The sequence below is a fragment of the Amblyraja radiata genome, chromosome 26 (genome assembly GCF_010909765.2).
Source record: "Amblyraja radiata isolate CabotCenter1 chromosome 26, sAmbRad1.1.pri, whole genome shotgun sequence".
In the NCBI taxonomy this organism is placed as follows: Eukaryota; Metazoa; Chordata; class Chondrichthyes; order Rajiformes; family Rajidae; genus Amblyraja; species Amblyraja radiata.
The window spans coordinates 12980838-13002060 of NC_045981.1; the positions used below are offsets into that span (position 1 = coordinate 12980838).

General features: G+C 39.4%; 1 protein-coding gene across 1 annotated transcript in view; it reads right to left on the reverse strand.

Moving 5' to 3' along the window:
* Positions 1-21223, reverse strand: part of cyth1 (cytohesin 1) — a 178460-nt gene that overhangs the window by 137192 nt on the left and 20045 nt on the right. The gene's annotated exons all lie outside the window — the stretch shown is intronic.

Below are 21223 nucleotides of genomic sequence, written 5' to 3' on the forward strand. Positions count from 1 at the left end.
TACACACAGAAGCAAGCACAACCCAGGCTACAGTTAAGCAAAAACAATAATTCTGAATTAAATACATGACCAACTCCACCTCCAAGCAAACCCCCTCCTTAAGCCCCATTCCATATAATGTTCTTCCTGGATGTCAATTGTAAAAGAGGATTTTACATTCACCTTCTAAACCTTTTTGGTGTCATTTTCACTGTTGCCTAGCAACTCAATTCTGTTACATCCTGTATAAATGTACCATCAGTTTTGTAACAAAAGATTTTTTTAAAACAAAAAATGCCAGAAAATAAGATTATGGTGTTCATAACAAAAAACCCCACATAAAAGAAAAAGGGGATTACCACTAGGACTTGCTTTAAAAGAATAACTGCACAACATGTGATTCTGATCTTTCCGTTTTTAAAGTAAAATGAACCATACAAATCTAATTTTTAACAGAAGACTATAAATTGAATCTCGATTATTTATATTTTGCAGATTTATTGACAATGTGTTAAAGTATTCGTTATGCTTAACAGGATACATGCCACTCAAATGATCATCAATTTCAGGAGTAAGCCATTTCTCCCTCAAAACAGTGGGATGCACGTGCAGATCATTTTATATTAATATTTTTATTATTATATAATTTTATAATTTTTACAATCACACACATTCATTTTACAATGAGCATTTATTCATCTCTTGTAAAGTTACAGAACATAAAGCAGCTTCACTTGGTGTCTGCCAAAGCTTTTTTTCCCTCCACCCTTCCTATGACTTGTTTCAGCATTTCCGATCGTTCTGATCGGTTGTGGAAGTGAAGACGCTGTTACAATTAACTCCCAAGGAGCAAGGAATTGGCTGCATCATAGATAGCCCACATAACACACGGAAGTGAAACTTCTTACTATTGTTTCTACACGAAACACACTTCTTTAATTGAATTTGCTACTGTAAAGGAAAAAGAGAGCACCAAAATCAAATACATACCTTTCCAAACACTCTTCCTTGAAAGAGCTTTCACAAAATGTTTCCACTGGTTTAAAATAGACCCTGAAATACAGTGTGCAATACCAAAATAAAGGGAGCTCTCAGCAGGCAAGAAAACTATGACTATTGTGTATCTATGAAAACAGACAGCATCCAGCACTGATGCACAGTCCCTGACATAGCAAGTTTATTTATAGTTTAGGCAGGGTTTTCAAACATTGTGGCACAGCATGTAATTGTTCCGAGATATCTTGCCACAATGCCTTAAGATGCATCTCCACATCTCCACTCTCCAAATGATTGCATAACAAGTTCTAATTCCCTGTCAATTGTTCGGCAAAGGAGTCCTCCTTTAAAATATGGAAACCACATCTTCAAAGAAACAGGCATCACCCATTATTTTGTACCTCTTTCCGATTTAGAAATGGCACTGTCACTACATCAGTTAATTATGCACCATCTTCGCTCAAAGTGTTAACAATATCCGTGTGATAGAAACAAAATACACAGATAAAATGAAATACCACAGGGAAGAAATTTCCTAGCACCAGAAAATTGAGCGTTTATACTTAAATCGTTTGCCATGGAGCAACCTAAATTGATTCATGGCACTTTGTAATTGGCATGCGAAGCCCTATACTATGTTAGCAATTTGAATCTTATCTGTGGCAGCACAATTCTTGAACATAAATAGGGCCTTCCCATATTAATCCCTTATCAATTAAATATGGAGCTGCCTCCAGTAAATACCAGTGTCCATCATTGAAATCTGAGGGGGAAAAAAACATTACATGATGCAATAAAAGACAGGCTCTAAGTTTTACTACAAATTTCACTTGAAGAGCTCTTTACTTGATAGAATCCATGATATTCTTATTTGCAGTCACGATTTCTTTGAAGAATAATTTCTGCAATTTTCTTCATAAAATTCAATAGGATTCAAACAATTGAATAGTTGTGCAAAGAATGCAAATGAATCAATATTCAAATTTCTTATTCATCATTTTATGGTTGAGTTGGGAATGTGTTTTCGACTTGTTTATTGAAATTTCCAATCTGTTTAATCATCCAATGTTTTCCGCTAGCTGGAATCACCCAGATCTGCTAAATCCCTTGGAATAGAAATGGAATCTGCTTTACATCAACTAGCTATCGATGCTCATAGTGTTCCAGTTGAATATTGTGCAAGTGTTGCACTTCCAGGCTGGCAGTTTGTCAAGGCTATTCAGGTTATCCCACTCAGGCTATTTTTTAGGCGACTACAGACGACTAGGCTGTCGCCACATGGTCGCCGGGGTGTCGCCTGTATGGTCGTGAGTAGTCTCCTCCGTCGCCCAAAGGGTCGTATCGTCTTTCTGGTCGCCGCTGGATTTTCAACATGTTGAAAGATTTTCAGAGACAGTCGGCGACTGTGGGTTTGACGCCAATGAGCGTAGCTTTACTTCTCCTGACGTAGGTGCTGTCATAGTTGTCGCCAGGTGAACGTAGGTTGTCGCCAGGTTAACGTAGGTTTTCGCCAGGTTAACGTAGGTTTTCGCCAGGTTAACATAGGTTATCGCCGGTGCTGACTTCGTTTTTTTTTGTTGTTAAAGTAATGATTCTATTTCAAATTTTATGTCGAAGGGGGGTCCATTCGCCGTTTTTTCGGTGACCTGCTACGGCTATAACAGTCGCCTAAAAATAGCCTAAGTGGGACAGGCCCTTAACTTTTCCAAATGTCATTTAAGTTGTGTTATGAGATCTTTCAGATTTAAAACAGGGAAACAAAGTAAAAAACACTGCAATAGTTCTTGACAGATAACATTTTAAATTAAATGGTATGCCTTTCAGAAGTTTTAATAGCTCAATCCAAGAATTTGACGCTTCTACAGAAATTCAATATCAAATGTCCAATTTTAAATTGCATGTTTATCATTCTCATGATTTAATATGAGCAGGTTCCCTCACTCTGGAAACTAAATCAAGATACTGAACATGACTTCACAATGATCACTGTGGAACAAGTACAATTTACCTTCAAACTTATTGATGATCAGAAAGATTAAGAATTGAAGATTTAATTTAAAAGTGATTACTACATTCAGGGAATACCTGGAAGCAGTGAGCATGGACCAACGTAGACCACACAAAACAATAAATAATGGAATCATTCTGAAATTCATGGCGACAGATAGTTACTGAAGTACAACATATAAAAGGTTAGATAAAAGTGAATAAAGTTACCTGGGGTTGAGACTGCTATTTACAATGGGCCATCAAAGGAGCAAGGATCAAAGGCACCGAATGAACCATGCCTTTATTAGCTTTATATACACTGTCTAAACAGCTTTTATATACTGATAATAATTATTTCATGCATAAGAGTAGTTTTGACCTTTTGCATTACATGACATCCTTCAATTTTTCTCCAAAATCTGCCATTAAAAAGAAAACAGCTCATAATTTCTTCACAAAAAAGTTTATTCTTTCCTTTGAATCATTAAGGTCAATATATATACCTCTCACTTTGTCAATAGAACATCCCAGCGAGGCAGTTTCTCCATGGACAAATTCTAAATCTTCATACTCCATGACCATCAGAAACCTGGACACCATACTGACGCCATCTGAAAACACTTGAAAAGTTCCATCAACGATGTCTTTGAAGCAGCTTAATATCAGTTGGGAAGACAGAAGAACCAATGTCAGCGTGCTGGATGAAGCAGAAACATCTAGCATCGAAGCCTTCATCATCAAGAACCAACTAAGATGGGTCGTCATGTTGTTCGGATGGAAGACGAGTGTCTACAAAAGCAAACCTTCTACTCCCAGCTCAAAGAAGGCAAACGTAAAGGAGACGGACAAAAGAAGAGATTCAAAGTATCCTTCAAAGCCAGCATGAAGAAATGTGCAATCGACATCGACAATTGGGAAACCAATGCCAAGGACAGGAAACTCTGGCGAACCATCATCCAAGAATGAACAGCAACCTTCGACTCCATGACCCATTCGTTCAAAAAGGGAGGGGGAAAAGTAAAATAATTAAGAACAGCACAGAACGTTTGGGCATAAGGGCCTGTTACTCTGTTGTACTGTTCTATGTTCACATTGTAACCTGAAACCAGCGACATTGCTGGCCCACGATCCTGACACCTGGTGCGTCAGACAGTCCAGATCTCAGCCCTGGCCACACACCCACTTGCATTCCACAACTCCAGTTCACATTCTGGACTAATGTGACAACTAATGTTCTATATTCATGTCATCTGTTCTGTTTTCATGCCTTCTATATTCTGTTGTGCTGAAGCAAAGCAAGAATTTCATTGTCCTATCTGGGACACATGACAATAAACTCTCTTGAATCTTGAACCAGATGCAAGACCATAGGATTTCAGATGTCATATTATCTGTTTCATTCACTAATCATTGGTAACAGTGATATATATTAAATATTCAACTCCTTTTCCTTTGTCGAAAGTACATCTTCTAAATGATAAATAACATAGATAAGAAACCAATTTAGTATTATATTATGAAAACAAGTAACTGCAGATACTGGTTTATACAAAAAGATACAAAGTGCTGGAGTAACTTTGGGTCAGGCTGCATCACTGGAGAACATGGATAGGTGATGTTTCATATTGGGACCCTTCTTCAGGCTATTCTTCAAAGATGTTGCCTGTCTGGGGGAGGGGGTGGTGGGGGGAGAGGGGGTGGTGAGGGGAGAGGTGGTGGGGGGAGAGGGGGTGGAGGTGTGGGGGAGGTGGAGGGAGGGTGGGAGCAAGGGGTGGGGAGGAGGGGGTGGAAGGGGGCGGTGGGGGGGTGGAAGGGGGGTGGGGGGAGGGAGTGGTGGTGGGAGGTGGAGGTAGGGAGGGTGTGGGGGGGAGGTGGAGGGGGGGAGTGGGAGCGCTAGAGTGCCTCTCCCATCCGGAGTGGCCCATCCTGCCTTGCGAGTGCATTGTGACGTCACTTGGATTTTTTTCTAAAATGGGTGAGTTTGAAGAAATCGGGCTGTTTTTTAAATTTCAATGATGAATAACTTCAGAAATATAGGTGGAAATGCGACGGGAAGATGTTTATCGCCACCACGGGAAAAATGTGAGTAGGATGTGTGAAAATGGGAAGGCTTCGGCCTAGCATTTAGAAGATAGGAATTAACCAGATTGAAACAGAGACGTATCGTGGGCACAAACTAGACAAATACTTTTTGTTATATAGAGATAACCTGCCATCTCCCAGCCAATGTTCCTGCACCTAACCCCACCATATATTATTGATTAACAAGGCCTTACGACAAACAGAACACAGAAAAATTTTGGGCACTTAAACTCAGAGGTGACTTTTGCCTAATGAAGCCGAGCTCTCAGATGCAATGTAGAAAGCATGCCATCGTGTTGAATCACAGCTTGGTTTGGGAACAGCTCTGCCCAGGACTGCAAGAAATTGCAGAGTTGTGGATGTAGCCCAGTCCATCACACAGACAAGACACCATTGATTTATTCTGCTTCGGGAAAGCTGTCAACATAATCAAGGATCTTTTTCACCCTAAAGAAGGGTCTCAACCCAAAACGTCACCTATTCCTTCTCTCCTGAGATGCTGCCTCACCCACTGAGTTACTCCAGCATTTTGTGTCTACCTTTGATTTTAACCAGCATCTGCAGTTCTTTCTTACACCTTTTTCACCCTGGTCATTCGCTCTTCTCCCCACTCCCATCAGGCAGAAAAAACAAAAGCATGAAGACACATACTACCAAACTCAGAAACAGTTTTTTTCTTCCTGAGATTTCTGAACGGTTCCACCCTAAGATAGGGTATACCCCAATCTTCCAACCTACCTCATTGTGGATATTGGACTTTTTCTCTGGAACTGTTATACTGCCATGCTATGAAGCCATATTCTCTGCCTTTTGGTATTTTTTCCTTGCTCTTTCTGTTATACGTGCTTGGGGCTTAATTGCATCCATGAATAGTATTATCTGATTTAGTTGCGTACCACAAAAATAAAGCGTTTCACTGCATCTTAGTATACACGACAATAATAAACCAATACCATTATTGCTTTGCTACAGTGATGTCAATTTTATTGGCCTGGTCAGAAGCATGGCAATAAAATCGTATATAATAACATAATAATAAATTTATTAGCAATACTGTACACCAAATTAGCTCTTGATACCCTAGCAACTGTCAGAAATAAAGCCAATTAACCTGTGGTTAAATATGTTTCATTAAGTTGGGCTGGTGTGAAATAAAGCAAAATCTAAAGTGAATACAGGGGACAGCTGTGTCATAGAGTCAAGAGTCATAGAGAGATGCAGTGTACAAAAGGCCCTTCGGCCCAACGTGCCCACAGCGGCCAACATGTCCCAGCTACACTAGTCGCACCTGCCAGCATTTGGTACATATCCCTCCAAACCTGTCCTATCCATGTACCTGTCTAACTGCTTCTTAAATGTTGGGATAGTTCCTGCCTCAACTACCTCCTCTGGCAGCTTATTCCATACATCCACCACCCTTTGTGTGAAAAAATTTGGGCATAAATGCAAATCCTTATCCATGACCTCTATTTATATTGGTAATATTGACAACATATCTTTCTACCTACAGTACAATACTAAACATTTTTGGTTTCCACATGAAGCAATAAATTGCTCAAATTGGAGATTAAATAAATACCCAAGGATTCTCAGGCAGCCCACCATTTCCTTCTGAAAATATCAGTACAACACATCAAACAGAGTGGGAGGAAAGAAGCACGAGATTTCATTGAATACAATTCATCATGATTGCACCAAGCACTGCATTATGATTCGAACAATGTCCATGCAGGGAGTGAAAACTGCATGACTCGTCATTTAAGATAGAATCTTAAATTGCTGTTTAATTGCTGTCTAATGATTTGTTTCCCACTTCTAAAGCACAATTATAAAACTTTAAAGAATGCTATTAATAATCGATGTATACTTCCAAGAAATATACAAAAACTGTTTATGGAAAGACAGGGTGGGTATTATTTGAGAGGGGAACATAATTTAAAAAAACTCAATGTCAGAACAACTCTTAAAAGTATGTGCATAGCAATCTGGTGTGAATTTGTGGAATGGTCTGGAACAGGAGATAAAACTTAGCACAAACATAATTCAGTTTAAAAAGATTTACAAAAACATTTTTTTTAAAGGATATTGGGATGAGGATAGGTGATTGTGTGTGGGATATTTGTTATACTGATTGTATTGGGAAGGGTGATTATAGGGTGATGGGTTGTATATATATATGACTTTTCTTTTTCTTTTATTTTTTATTTTTTTCTCTCTTTTTTGTATGGCTTTGTAAATATTCGATTAGTGTATAAATGTAAATAGTTTGGTGTACATATAGCTGCTGGTGTACATATGGTGTACATATAGCTGCTATATTTGTATAAGATAATTATAAGCAGTTGAATAAGGGGTGGGAATTAATAAGCTTTGGCTTCTTCCTGCTCCTTTTCGGACACATACGATTTCATTTATTTATTTGTTTATGACACTTTATAAATATTCTGGTTTGATTTTTTGTATGCTGTTTCACACTTGCTTTTTATTCTTTTATTCTGTTCGAAATAAAGAATCAAATAAATAAATAAATAAATGTTACACATTAGAATTTTAATTATCACACCATGGGACATTTAAATTTATTAAATGGATTCTTTGATCTGTTAAATTTAAAAATTCATAAAAAGTAATATTTCACTGCTGATTAACATGCATTGATGAATCTCAATCTGGACATTGCACTGTAAAATAATATTAAACAGGTGTACTTATTTTTCAGATAAATCGCAGTACCAGCCCCTCTGCAAACTGCAAATCATTACTGATTTCAAATTAAAACATTTTACGCATGACTGACGCCAGAAATGTTCATCAGAAGAGAATTCACACAATAAATCACATCATAAATTCTTGAATATGTTCCCTACCCAGCATTTGATAACCATTTTATTGTTATGTGCTAGTTCCTCTAGTGAAACAGAACCTAAAACCCTCCTCATCTGTGTCAGCCTATTACCTTGCCAGGCTTCATCCTCCTCTCCTCCCCCCTCCCACAATCTGTCAGAGTGGGGTCCCGACCCAAAACATCATCTGTTCATGGTCTCTTAAGATACTTCGTGACCAACTGAGCTATTCTAGCACTGTGTGTCTACTTTTGTGAACCGGCATTTGTAGTTCCTTGTTTCTATATCTTTTTCATCTATTCACTTTCCCGCACTAACCTTGTACAATATCTATTAACCTCAATCTTGAATATGCTCAAATTGTGCCTATCGCGTGTTCTTGGAAAAATAAATCCAACGATTCACCATCCTTTGGGTAAAGAAATTTCCATCTTCATGCTCCTCAATTTCAGAGTTATGATCAAGTCTGCTTATGCCCTCCTCATATCTAAAACCCACCATCTCAGGAATCAATCCCACGAATCATCAGGGCACTTCCTCTCTTGTAAATATAACCCTCCTTAGGCATTGATACCTCTTCCAGATCCTCATCAGGGCTCCAAGTAATTCGAAGATATTCTTCTCACATTCAAATGCTCTTCCAATAAAGGCCAATTTTTCATTTATCTTCTCAGCTGTTTATTGGTCTACCAACTTTAGTCATCCCTGCACAAAGATATCCAGATTCTCCTGAACACCAAAACCTTTACCCTGTCACCATTTATATAAAGCATTCTGCATTCTATTTTTCCTCATTGAATAGACAATGGGTGCAGGAATAGGCCATTTGGCCCTTCGAGCCAGTACCGCCATTCAATGTGATCATGGCTGATCATCCCCAATCAGTACCCCGTTCCTGCCTTCTCCCCATATCCCCTGACTCCGCTATCTTTAAGAGCCCTATCTAGCTCTCTCTTGAAAGTATCCAGAGAACCGGCCTGCACCTCTCTCTGAGGCAGAGACTTCCTCTGAGGAAGAGGATGACCTGACATTTTTCTACATATTCCAATTTGTGTAGTTACACACTTCACCTTATCTATATTCCCCTGATGACTCTCTGCATTCTTCTCACATCCCACACTATGCACCTCCAGCAATTTATTAAGTTAGGATGACTTGGCATGGTTATTAGACACTTATTTTTTCGGAATCACACATTTTCAGCTGTATTAACATCTGCGCCAAGTAAACCACTCAAGAATGAAGGATTGTTTTTGTTCATGCAATATAAAAAAAATATTGTAAAAGGTACCTCACTGTAGGTTGCCCAAGGATGACATTGTGTTTAGTAATATGCAACCTTGAGAGAAAAAACAGACCGAACTCCAAGCAGTCTACTTGCATAATAATTACTTATTCTTCCCAACCCGACAACCAAACACTGTATATGATAAATGTAGAATCTTAAAGTTCAATGAATAAACTCAAAATTGTGAATTGACATACTTCTGAAAAGTAGAACTCTGGTAAAATGTTAAATGACAGAATCAAAATGTAATTTAATAGCCTCCACAAACAGTAGGTATCTTATTTTCTGCATTTTTTTTGCAGTGTTTATTTCGACTGAAAATATGGTTGAATGCTCTGACTTTGTCAAGTGCAGAATAGAAATGTGTTGCTATGAAACAGAAATATTGACTGCAATTTAATCTGTTCTTAAATGTTTGTAAAAGAAGACAGGCCAATTATTATTCTGCCAGTTGAATTTGTTAGTTATTATAATCAATACTTGCAAAATGCTGATATTTCAAGTTATTAATTGGCTTTGCAAATATTTGTTCACTGTCGGCATTAGAATATGGCAAACTAATTTTACTCAAGATATTATTAAAATAAGAGAGTAACCATCCATTTATAAGCTGCAAATTTCCAATGTTTGAAGGGCAGAAGGAATTGTTCTCAAATATTCTCCAGGTTGCCTTCATTGTTCCCAATATTCTAATTTCAATTTATCTAATCTTGATTTCTCAACTGTTACAACCAGATTTCAATCAATATTACACCTACCAGAAAAAAAATGCAACATTCTAATGTCATCAACCTCATTCAAAATCATAACATTTGCATGAAGACGCAAGAGAATGTAGATGTTGGGATCCTGAGCAAAATAAAACCAACTACTGGAGGAACTCTGCATCTGTGGAGGGAAATGGGCAATGTTTTGGGTCAGGACCCTTCTTTAAGACAGCCTGTGTATGATAATTATGTAAAAATTGGGGTGAGAGATTGCAACCTTTGTGTGGTCTGCCCTGCCCGTGCAATCAACCTGGCGTGCACAATCAAATAAGATCAAATAGAACAAGTTGTCCGACAACTTTAGGCTGTGCACGCCATTCGCAAGAAGAAGCTGTAAAAATTATAAATTCAAAGCAGGAATCAAATCTCAGCTATTATTATTATCTAAATGGTGCCAAGTTGGGAAAAGGGGAAGTACAGCGGGATCTGGGGGCTCATTTGTCAGTGAAAGTAAGCATACAGGTACAGCAGGCAGTGAAGAAAGCGAATGGCATGTTGGCCTTCATAACAAGAGGAGTTGAGTATAGGAGCAAAGAGGTTCTTCTGCAGTTGTATAGGGCCCTAGTGAGACCACACCTGGAGTATTGTGCGCAGATTTGGTCCCCTAATTTGAGGAAGGACATTCTTGTTATTGAGGGAATGAGCGTAGGTTTACAAGGTTATTTCTCAGGATGGCGGGACTGTCATATGCTGAGAGAATGGAATGGCTGGGCTTGTATACTCTGGAGTTTAGAAGAATGAGAGGGGATCTTATTGAAACATATAAGATTATTAAGGTTTAAGAAGGAACTGCAGATGCTGGAAAATCGAAGGTAGACAAAAATGCTGGAGAAACTCAGTGGGTGAGGCAGCATCTATGGAGCGAAGGAAATAGGCAACATTTCGGGTCGAAACACTTCTTCAAGAGTTTGGACACGCTAGAGGCAGAAACATGCTCCAGATGTTGGGGAAGTTCAGAACCAGGGGCCACAGTTTAAGAATAAGGAGTAAGCCATTTAGAACGGAGATGAGGAAACACTTTTTCACACAAAGATGTTGTGAGTCTGTGGAATTCTCTGCCTCAGAGGGTGGTGGAGGCCGGTTCTCTGGATACTTTCAAGAGAGAGCTGGATAGGGCTCTTAAAGATAGCGCAGTCAGGGGATCTGGGGTGCAGGCAGGAACGGGGTACAGATTGGGGATGATCAGCCATGATCACATGATACAGGATGTCCGAAGATGTTAAGTAGCCCAAGGGCAAAATTATTCAATAGGTCTGCTTTCAAAGGCATAGATGTTGGCTTCAAAAGACCCAGGCTACCAAAGATAACTTTGGACATCGACCTTCAAAGGCCAGCTGCATTGGGAAATTTGCTAGCAAACTTGTGCAAGTCCTATTAGATGAATCACGCTCCATTATTTGACAGAACTTTGGTCAGAGTATGAAGACCATATTATCCAAAGTGATCAGTTCCATGAACAAAAAAGTGAATCCAACCTTGAAAGAGTCTCCATTGCACCCTACATGGTAGTTCCATTGCTACCACAAAGGCATCAACAGACTTTTGTAGCCCCACTACTCTCTCAATCTCACACTGACCTGTATATCGTCCGCATTTTTCACTGCCACAATGAGGCCAAACACAAAGTTGATTAAAAAAAAAAAAAACTCATATTCCATTTGGTATGAGTACTAAAATGTTCAACTTTTAGGTTACCCACTCAACCCGTGTTTTTTCTCAACTCCTACCAGTCCACCTCGGTTCTCTTGACCTTTGTAGAAACAATGAACTGCAGATGCTAGTTTACATAAAATGACACAAAGAGCTAGTAAAACTCAGCAGGTCAAGCAGCATCTCTGGAGAACATGGAAAAGTAATGTTTCAGCCTGAAATGAGATCCTGATCTGAAATGTCATCTATCCATGTTCTCCAGAGATTCTGCCTGTGTCCTTTTCTCTTTCCCTCCTATCCCATGCCATCTGCCCTACACCGACACACCTAGCCACCTAGATTTATTTTCTTCGGCCTGTCTTTCCTATCCTCCTCCCGCATCCGATTCCACTTAAAAAGTGGTGGACGTTGCCTAGCTCACCACGGATATTGACCTCCCCAGCATCGAAGGCATCTACAGGAAAGGCTTGAAGTGGCAGCAGCTAATACCTGGTGTCGCTCTCATCTCGCTGCTACCATTGGCAAGGTGATAAAGGAGCCGGAGAACAGTTATCTCCAGGTTCAAGAAAACCCTCTTTCCATTAACCATATGGCTCTTGAACTGCACAATCCCAACCAGAGCCATACCTCAGCATCTAACTACTATAAAACTACTTTTTATAGATTGTGCTATGTGCTTTGGCTTGCACTATTATAGTCTGGTTATCCAGTATAGCTCGTTAATATACAATTAACAATAATACAATGAATTGTTTGTTGTTATTGTTGCATTGATGTGCTTGTAAAATCACAGCAAGTAAAGATTTTATTGTTCTGCTTCCAGTGCACATGGTAATTAAACACTTGGCTCCTTTTCACTTCCACCTGTCTCCAACCTCCCCTTCCCCTATGTAGTTCCAACTAATCAGCACCCAACTCCCCCTGGTTCCACCTGTCACCTACAATCTCATCCCTCTTCGTATCTCTTTATACTGGCGACGATTCCTTTACACTCTCAGTCCTGGTGCATGGTCATAATTTGAAATGTCAATTATCCCTTTACCTCCACAAATGCTGCTTGATCCACTGAGGTGTTTTTGCTACAGATTTCAGCATCTGCACATGATGTTTCCATTGTTAAAGTGATACCAATTTTTCTCAGAGTACCCTGTGCTATCAACAATAATATTTTCACACATCTCAAAAGGTTAATAGATAGGTGTGAAACCACTACTACTTCCTCATTTCACTTAATGAAGATACAATACAATGAAAACATTTGCAACATCATGTCACAAAACAATGCAATGTCACTTAATGAAGTCATCGGTATATCTTAAGTTACAAACCCTCACAGTTATAGAAACTTTGGATTTAAACCCTTCACTTGATGTCATGCATTGTGTCCAGGTCTGGTGATTTTTAAATTCTCTTGGTTCAATTCTAACATGGTCATACCATTCCCCATCTCCACAAATTTGCCAAGATTCTTGCAAACCTCTGATTCTGGCCTACTGTGCATTCCCAGTTTTTTTGTTTCACAGAGGAACATGAGACTATAGATGCAGGAATCTGGAGGAAAAACTGGAGAAACAATGAACGAGAGAATGCACCATGCCTTCGGCTCTTTAATCCAATGATGTGCTATGTATGTGCAGGGAGGGCAGACTAATGAGCTGAATCATCTCTGTGTAAACTTTGAAATACCGAAGTTCTGACAATCTTTTTTGCTCCAACACGAGACTTGTAGAGTCTAATGGGGTTTCAGCAACTTCCTACTGTTCCCTGAAGTTATGTGGGGAAATCTGAAGCCTAAATCATCACCACCAAAGATCATAGAGCGGAGCGATCACCATCTTGATCCAGGCATAGGTGTTCTGATATTCTTTCAATCGTTCATCTTCAGTTGTCTGCGTGATAAACTAAATAAGTATTTCTAAGCTCACGCAGTTTTGACACCTAGTAAATCTGGAGATGTGGCTTAACACAACTGTAAATCATTTCAGTGAGGACATGATGTCCTTTTTATTTAGCAAATGGGACTTCCTCCCTGCAGTCATAGATGGATCCCTAATCCCCATTTCCTCCATGTCCCTTAGTTCAGCTCTCACTTCCCCCACCCCATACAGGGGCTGCAGAGCGTTTTTGAAAGTGGGGAGGCTGAGCAATCACTGATCACTGGCCTTGGGGGAGGGTGTGAGAAGGGGGTGCACCTCCTCCCACGATATGGACTTTTTGAAATTTGATGTATTAAAATCATGTTTTAGTGCATTGTAGATATGATTTCAATGTTTTTTGATTGAAGTATTTTTATGATAATGTAGGGCCTACATGAGATAGGAGCAGGTGATTATTATTTTTGTTATTGCTTGACCTCCAAAAACTGGGGGATAATAATACAGGCCATCCCCCACCTCAAAAAGTGGGGGGGATATATTCCCCATCCGCCCCCCTCCCCCCCCCCCCCCCCCCGGATCGACGCCAGTGCCTTCCACGATACAGAATATTTGACAGAAAAAAAAATCTTAAATGTGTTATAAACTCAAGTGCTTTTTTTTTGTTTGTAGTTAGAAAAATAATCATAACATTTCCTGATTTTGCAAAGTCATACAAATTATGTTTTGCTCAGGGAAAAGAGTACAGGTATTTTGAAAGTGTGCGTTCTCCTTTTGACGTATATTTCATTTTGATTTGAATTTAGAATCATCAAACCATGGCATTAATAAAGGGGGTATATGTTTGTGTAAACAATGACTTTTTTTAAGGTGAGACTTTTGAGAAATCTAAAATGCATTGGAAAGATACATTTCAATGCACTGAGTCTCTTGCCCAGAGTAGGTGAATCGAGGACCAGAGGACAGATTTAAGCTGAAGGGGAAAAGATTTCATAGGAATCTGTGGGTTAACTTTTTCCACACAAAGGGTGGTGGGTGTATAGAACAAGCTGCCAGAGGAGGTAGTTGAGGCAGGGGCTATCCCAACATTTAAGAAACAGTTAGACTGATACATGGATAGGACAGGACCAAAGCAGGTATTGTAGCTGGGACATGTTGGTGGGTGTGGGCAAGTTGGGCCGAAAGGCCTGTTTTCACACTGTATCACTCTATGACCACATTATACCACCATGCATGAATGCTTCAAAATCAAGTGGTCGAGTTTTATTGCCATATACTCAAGCATAGAAACATAGAAAATAGGAGCAGGAATAGGCCATTCGGCCCTTCATGCCAGCACTGCCATTCAGTATGATCATGGCTGTTCATCTAAAATCAGTAATCCTTTCCTGTTATTTCCCCCATATCCCTTGACTTCGCCAGCCCCAAGAGCTAAATGTAACTCTCACTTGAACACATTCAGAGAATTGGCCTCCACTGCCTTCTGTGGCAGAGAATTCCACAGATTCACAACTCTACGGATGAGGAAAGTTTGTCCGCATCTCAGTCCTACCCCTTATTCTTAAACTGTGACCCCTGGTTCTGGACTTCCCCAACATCGGGAACATTTTCCCTGCAGTTACAGCAAGTGAAAATCTAGCAGGCAAGCAGGATGCTCTCTCCAACCACCCCCATTTGAAGGCCACTATCTTCCACTGCTTCTACCCAGTGCTTGGTACCTACTTCCAGCAGCCAGATGGAACAAGGATAGAGTTCCCCTGCTCCTTACCTTTCACCCCACCAGTCGCCCCATCCAACACATCATTCTCCGATATTTCTGCCACCTTCAACATGATCTCATCATCACAACTTCTCGTCTCCATCCCTTTCCGCGTTCCACCCCCCACAACTCCTTGTTTCACTCATCGCTTCCCATCCAAAACACCCCTTCCCCATGTACTTACCTCTGCAACCATAGAAGATGTACCACTTGTCGCTCTGCCTCATCCCTCAAATCCATCCAGGGACCCCAGCAGTGCTTCTTGGTGAGACAGAGGTTCACATGTACATCCTCTAACCTCATCTACTGCATTTGGTATTCCCAATGTGACTTTCTTTACATTGGCGAAACCTGCTTAGACTAGGCAACCGTTTTGTGAACACTGGCCCTTGGTCCCACAAGGTCTGCTGGATGTCCTGGTTGCTAATCATTTTAATTCCCTTTCCTATTCCCATACTAACCTTTCCGCCCTGTGCCTCCTCCATTATTAGAAGACCACACGCAAACTGGAGAAACAGCACCTCATATTCCAATTGAGCAGTTTACAACCCAACAGTATGAACAACAAATTCTCCAATTTTAGGTAACTAACCTACAAACAGACCCAAAATTAATTTGAAACCACCAGAAACGGAGGCAACATTTGTGGGGTGCAAAATCCTGCAGGACAATTAGATTAACTGGTTTTGTTGATTTTAAATTAACAGCAATTCACTAAATTGCTATCAATACAAGAAGCAGTGATCGACAAACTTCAGCCAGATAACTGCTAGAACGCTACAGCTATTCCTGAGTTTCTCAGTGTTTTCAGAGTGAAAGGACAGCGATTTTATCATTGCATCCATTGCACTGTTGTGTTTTATGTAATTCCCAACTCGGAAACAAAAATGTCATAAATTTGCAGTTAGTAGATGATTTCTTTCTGGGTTTAATGGTGCAACATGAATCCACAGGCAGGCTGAAAGTGCTGATTATTATAGAAATTTATACACACTATTTCTTCATAAAGAAGCAACAATGATATCTTGTGTTTGCAACTGGATGGCCTCGTCAGTAGAAATCAACCAACAAATTGGCGACAATACCAGCTCCACACGCAAAGGGTACCTTAAGGTTGTGTCATCAGACCCTTGCTCTCTTCTGTCCATACTCATGACCATAGCTAGACACTGCTCCAACACCATCTTTAAATTCTCTGACAATACCTCCATTGTTGTACAGCTAACAGGTAGCGATGAGTCAGAGTTCAGGAAGGAGATATATAATCTGGTTGTAGGGTGCCAGAACAACAATCCTACTCTTAATGTTGGCAAGACAAAGACTTTAGAGATACAGTGTAGAAACAGGTCTTTTGGCCCATCACGTCCGAGCCGACCAGCGATCACTGCCTCACACTAACACTATCCTACACTCTAGTGACAATTTACAATTTTTACTAAAGCCAATTAACCTACAAATCTGAGATGACACAAAAAGCTGGAGTAACTCAGCGGGACAGGCAGCATCTCTGGGTGACGTTTTGGGTCGAGATCTACAAACCTGTATGTCTTTGGAGTGTGGGAGGAAACCAGAGTACCCGGAGGAAACCCACGCGGTCACTTAGAGAATGTAAAGCTTCAATATTCTAGACTAAGGACGTACCCATTGAAAAGAGATTATGCGTGATATCACTTAGGAAAGGTTATTATATCTATAATGGGGAATCATCAAAGGGATTAGCAGGGACTATAACAGAAGCATTGCATGATCTCAATCAAACAAAATTCAAAAGATAATCGCTTCAATTCTCTGAACAGTCCTCCACTCTCCATGCAGAATGACAAAGAACAATTACTAATGCACATTTATATGCCTTCTTAAATCTTTTGCATTGCAGTATAGGAAATGAATTTAAAATACTTAATTCAGTTCACGAGGTATGACAACCTTACCATTCAAACTCTTACTTTTTATGAAAGGTCACCGAACTTGGTGGTAGTCAATGTGAAGGACAGGGAGTAATTCACTTCCCAGTTTAATCATCGGTTGTGTGAATCAAACATGTTCAATTCAGGAAAAGTTGGTGAATTTCCTCAGCCCTGCCACAACAATGTCGTGCAGCTTTGCATTCGGAAGCACGCCTGAACTGCACTCGCCATCCTATGACATGAGTAAGATTTCCATTTTTATAGTAATTATGTAAATTTTATCATACCTGCCTGGAAGTACAAAAAAAATTAAGGGGAATAATGACTGGGTGTTATTTCTGAATCACACAATTGCCAGAATACACATTTTCTGAAATCAGTGAAAATAGTTTGAGGTTCAAAGGTGGCAAACTTACTTGAGCTTTCAATGGCTCTGACTCAAATAAAATTGGTACCTTATAACAGAATTCAAGAATTATTTTAAGTGCATCAGATAGTTAACTAATTATTATCTTTTTCAAAGTCAACTAAATGCTTTTGTTTCATTTTTCATCTCCTGACATTTAAAAATAAAGAATTGATTACAGCCAGTAAGGTGATATTACAACAGTTTCAAAGTAGCACCATGTGGCAATGTTACATAATCACAAAATGGAAGAACAATAATTAGATTGTCTTCAAACATGAAGGGTGGAGATATACCATTCAGCAAAAGTTATAAACCAAGTAACAAGGATAAAGGATGGCACTCCTCACATGCACAGCACTTCTGCTGAACTATTTTGGTGGCAATTTATAACTAGGTGTTCAGAAAAGCAAAAGCAAGTGGACTTAAAGCAGTCATATGGCCTTTGGAAGGTATAAACAATTTTTTTTAAAGCCTGGCGGAGAAGACAAATTCTCATGAGAAGGGATGAATCGGAGCAAAGGTAACAGTGAACACGAGATAATTAGTGTCAATGAGGAAGATACACATGGGTATTTGTATCAGTAAAGACTGAGTACTGAGAAAACATGTAGATATTGGAGGACTTTGAGGATGAAGATCTTAAAAACATGTTTTCTGAAGCACAAAAAGAATGGTGAAAATTGTACAGTTGGTGCAATTTAATTCAATCCCGATTCTCCAACTGGCAGTCACAATTTATTTGTACTTATATTTATGCTTCATAATCATTTGACTGGTATGGGTGCCACAGTAACTACGGACAACAATGTGCGAAGCTAAATCTACCAGTCACTTTGTACAGAATGGTTTTACAGAATCAACTTCCACATCACACTATGTCACTTAAAAATAAAAATCAAGTGGGTGGGGATAACCAGCCATCAGCATTAGCAGAATAAATGGAAAAATAACTCCCTCATAAGTTTCCATCCCCAACTATGGAGCTACATAAACCATGATCCACACGGCACTAAAATCAACAAATCTTTATGAACAGTTGCGTTCTTATTGAATTTGGCCTTAACTAAATAAACCTCTACCCACCAAATCCCATGTCGTGCACAGCAAGTTCAAATATTCTGACAACCAATTAAAAAAAAATAAACAAGCTATTTGATTAGTGGCATTCATAAACAGTTGAGCCTGGTGAACAATAATGCTAGAGGCATAAGCAGCTTAAGGAAGCTGAACAGCAAATGTGGACCCTATTCCTTCCAACAGATAACTCCAATAAAAGCACTTTTACTTGAATAATAGCTCATCAGAGACACATTTCATAGTATTTTGGAAAGGAAGCAGGTTGAATAACTTTATCTGATGATCTACATTCAAACATCTGCACAAACATCTCACCACGGTAGATCAAGTTACTTTAAAACCATTTGGGCCTAAATCAGCCTGTTCTTTTCCAAAACTAATAAACCTCTGCTGTAACAATACTAGGGGTCTAGTTTCTCCTTAGACAATGCAGGGAAAGAGACTTGGAGGAATTTAAGTTACAAAATGAGAATCTTAAAAGGAATTAAGATAACATTGTAATAATTTTTCAGAAGGAAGCAGCAGTGTTCTCACGTTAGATGGATTCATGCCTCAATCTGGAATGTACAGTGAAATCTAAACAGACAGAGCAGTAAAAATAGGATACTGACTTGTTGGATATCTCACCTTTTAAATGAGATATTAAAGCTACCATCTAAGGTGTAATAGTTGATTACATTGCACTACTCAGAAGACCGTGACATTCTCCTTGATAATATTTATCCCCTGGCCAATATTTATTCCTCAAGCAACTTCACGGGAACAGATCATCTGGTTGTTCCATCACTGTTGCTTGTGGGAGCTAGTTATGGTTCTTGTACTCCATACAATGACTGCATTTATGAAGTATTTTATTGCTGCAAAGTTGTTTTGGATATCCTCGGGAACACTATATAAATACTTGTCAATCCTTCATTTCACGAGACTGCACAGCAACACCCAACACAATGAGTCAGCATCGGATTTATAAAGTTTAGCAGCTTTCACTGGTACACACCCAACTGAATGCGCCTGCTGCATGGATAGAATTGCAATCACCGCTGCCAACATTTTAAAAGATTCAATTTTAAACTTGTTCTTCCCAAAATTTGTTCAGACACATAAGGCCTTGAGCAAAAGCAAGCCTGAGAATACTTAAATGATAAGGTGCAATAGGAGGCATAACTTGCATTACTTACAATTTAAAAAAATAACATGAAATTTAAAGCACTTTTCAATTAATTCAATAAATATAATTAAAAAAATTAAAGGTGAAATTAAATTGTATAAATTAGAGGCATTCAATAGAATCTAATTAGTAAATTGCCAGAATGAAAATGCTTGTCCCAGTGATTTTCGAACACAAAGTGTCCCCTGATGCTAAGTTTTCAGGAATCGCTTTTCACTGATAAGTATAACAGGCACATTTCTACATTTTAGTTTTTCCTATTTCGATGAAAGTGTTATGATTATTAATTTCAGATATATTTTGCAAAGCAACACATTTTGCCAACATTGAGCAAGAATCTGCCCAATCTAAAGACTGAAGCTCCTGTGGCATGCAGATTTCTGATGAGGTAAGGGCAGGGAAGGCTACTGCCGAGTTTACTTAGCACTTGTAATGCTCAGGCAATGTTACCCCAACAGTAGAACTCTATGGTGCTAGTTGGTTGATTTTACAGTTACAGCTGTTCTCACTATTATCACCTCACCTGGAAAATAAATGTGCAATCCATGCTTAAATGGCAAATGAGATCAATAGATGTTTATGAAATACTTAGTAGGGTTTCCTGGTAAGGAATACAATTGTGCAACTATACAATGTAATTGATGTAGTTGAAACAGATGCCAAAATAATGGTTTAAAACTAGAATGATTGTTTCAGAAATTCATACACAATAATTTCAAGGGCAGCAACACAAGCAGCACAGCGGTAGAGCTGCTGCCTCACAGCGCCAGAGACCTGGGCACAATCCTGACCTCGTGCACCGTCTGTGTGGAGTTGGTATGTTCTCCCTCTGACCGCGTGGGTTTCCTCCTGTTTCCCCCAAAATCCCAAAGATGTGCAGGTATGTAGGTTAATTGGACTCTGTAAATTGACCCTAATGTGTAGGATAGAACTAGTGTATGGGTGATCACTGGTCAGCACGGACTCGGTGGGCCGAAGAGCCTATTTCATTGCTGCATTTCTAAAACTGCTTTAACGGAATCAAGGGCATTCATTTTATGGGTAACAAGCTTCCAAAATAGTAACAGAGTCAAAAGCCAATCAACGGGACATTTTTGGAGCAGTTAGTTGGGTGCATTTTGGTCATCACACTGGAAAAACTTCCTCCATAAGTTGGTGGAGTCACCTAATTTACAAAATGGATGAAAGGACTCTCTGTTTAACTTTTCATCTTGGAGTTGGCCCACTGACAAAGCAGCATTTCCTCAACAACAAACAGAAATATCTTAGATTAAGTACGTAAGTACAGCAAAAGTGTTTGAATCCATAATATCCTAAACGAGGGATAAGTCAACATAATTGCCCAATGCACTGAAAATGGCAATTTGAGCATGCAGTTGATCACTATACCCAGATAACCCGGTTAACAACTTATATGGATTTAATTTATGAAACA